Raw genomic sequence first — 2,692 nt, forward strand, 5'->3', positions numbered from 1 at the left:
TGTTGGGGGTACGAGTAAAACCAGGAAAAGGAGTCCTCGGGAATTAGAAACTCAATGCCCCTGTTCCAAACTCATTCTGGCAGTATTGTCTGAGTGCAACTGTATCAAGACAGTCCCCGAAAGAATTTTGGTTTTTAAAAGGCTCAGTACCAAGACGCCAAAACCAAGGTCTAGGCGTTTCCGACTGAGGACTGGAAACTCAATGCCCCTGTTCCAAACTCATTCTGGCAGTATTGTCTGAGTGCAACTGTATCAAGACAGTCCCCGAAAGAATTTTGGTTTTTAAAAGGCTCAGTACCAAGACGCCAAAACCAAGGTCTAGGCGTTTCCGACAAAGAAGAACGGTAGTTGAAGACGCCGAGGGTCACCACTAATATGACCAGCAAAGGGACATCGACACGGGATAATCCCAAGTCGATTCCGGAAGCATCCCAGCGTGTAACACGTCTGTAGTCTGGAGCCATCATACGAGCAACTTATGGTAGGATTCGGACAAGATTACCTTCAGAAGATGAAGAATCGGATGCCGGCTCTGCGGTCGCATCAGATAATACGGTGTCCAGCGAGGGACAACCCCGCGAGTCACTTATGATAAGTGCGGAACAAGTGGCCAAGATGCTCGAAGAAGCCATGGCTAAACAACAGGAGAGCTTCAGGTTCGAAATGCAGATGGCCATGCAGAATATGAGAGAAATGCATGACCAACAAATCCAAGCACTGACAAACCAGCAAGGCGAACCAAGTCGTCGTAACCAGGTTCATCAGGAAGATGAGGACACGAACGCGAATGAAGTTCATAATGCCAATAATCCTCCTGTCAATGTAGGGGGTGGTAACGAGAATGCTAGTGAAAACACAGGTGAAAGTTTGAAGATTAAAAACCTCGAGAGCAAAATCAATACATTAATTTCCGCTCAAGAGATGAAGAAGACGGGCATTCCTTGTCCATACCCAAGAGAATGGGAATCAATCCCAAATCCGGCGAAGTTCAATCTAATTAACTTCACGCCGTTCGATGGGAAGGGTTCACCCACTCAGCATTTGATTTACTTCAAATCACACCTAGGGGTTATCTCTGGTAATGAGCCTCTGATGGTACGGTCCTTCGTTGGCACTCTTCGTGGAGCCGCCTTCGATTGGTATCGCCGCCTCAAGCCAGGAAGTGTGAATAGCTGGGACGATATGGAGACTAAATTCCTCACTAACTTCTTCGACGATGACACCGAGATATCCATCGGGTCATTGCTTGACGAGAAACAAAAAGACGGGGAATTGGTTGATACCTTTGTCAAAAGGTTCCGGAACAAGGCGATGAAATGTCGGGACCCGATCACTGAGGAATTCATTCTCCAGACTTGCCACAACAACCTCGCATTGGACGTTTTGGAAGCAATAGGGACAGCACCGTCCAAAACATGGAAGGATTTGAAGGTCCGAGGAGAGCAAGCCGAGCGATTCCTCAGAAGGAAGAAGGCGGAAAGAGGCCAACAGGCGACAAATGCTCCATAACAAAATTTCGTCCCACGAGGGAAAGGTAAGGCACATGCTAATACAGTTGATGCTAATCAAACTTTCCAATTGCAACCTCAGCAACAGCAGCAGCAACAAGTTCCTAGCATCTTTAAGTACCTGTTGGAGAATAACAAAATCCAACTGTCGTCGATCGTGGATCAAGAAGGGGCTAGTAAAGTGACGGATCCGAAGTATTGCGCATACCATAGAGCGGTCCATCACCCTACAAAGTCATGCTACCATCTTAAGGATAAAATCCAGGCGTTAATTGATGTAGGTGTCATAACCCCGAAGCCGTCCAAGAATGTCAGAGCAAATGCAGTATCAATTAGTTTTGGATCAGTGCCCACAGCATGGTTTGAACCAGAACGCATCACCAAAGTAGGAATGAAGATAGTGAATGACGACCCATATGGGCAGCGCCAAAAAGGACTTATGCCACACACAACCCCAAACGACAAAATCCTCTGGGTTCATCCCGACCTAATTGAAGACGATCAGTGGACGACTTCCTCGACCAGAAAGGGTAAAGGCAAGTCCTGTAATGCTACCTCCGCGATCTTCGAAGAGGATGGTAATGAAGTTCCTACCTTCCCGCTCTCCGAAGAAGAACAAGAAGTCTTTGCCACTAGAAGCGGAAATCAGTATCACTTCAACTATCCATCACCTAGTGATCAGTTAGCTGAGCAAGGGGTGACTAAGCAAGGACCAGTCATAACTCTCACAGAGCTGGGTGTGATTACGACTCTCTTTGCCACTAGAAGCGGAAATCAGTATCACTTCAACTATCCATCACCTAGTGATCAGTTAGCTGAGCAGGGGGTGACTAAGCTGGGACCAGCCAAAACTCTTACGGAGCTGGGTGTGATTATGACTCCTAGACCGGTTGAAGAAGCTCGACGACAGCCGGTTAATAAACAGAAAGAAAAGAAGCCCCGCCTTACTCGGATCAAGCCGGCACTTGAAGAGCCAGAACCGTTAATTCAACACTGCAATATAGCGGCTAAAAACCTTCCCTGCATTACCTTCACCAAAGAGGATATGCAGACGAAGAATTCAAACCATGATCGACCCCTATATTTCATTGGGTACATTGGCTCCAGCAAAGTCAACCGAATCCAAGTGGATCCGGGTTCTGCTGTGAGTATTATACCGCTTCGCTTGATGCATTTCCTCGGCA

Source organism: Asparagus officinalis, chromosome 9, assembly GCF_001876935.1.
Source record: "Asparagus officinalis chromosome 9, Aspof.V1, whole genome shotgun sequence".
NCBI classification, from domain to species: Eukaryota; Viridiplantae; Streptophyta; class Magnoliopsida; order Asparagales; family Asparagaceae; genus Asparagus; species Asparagus officinalis.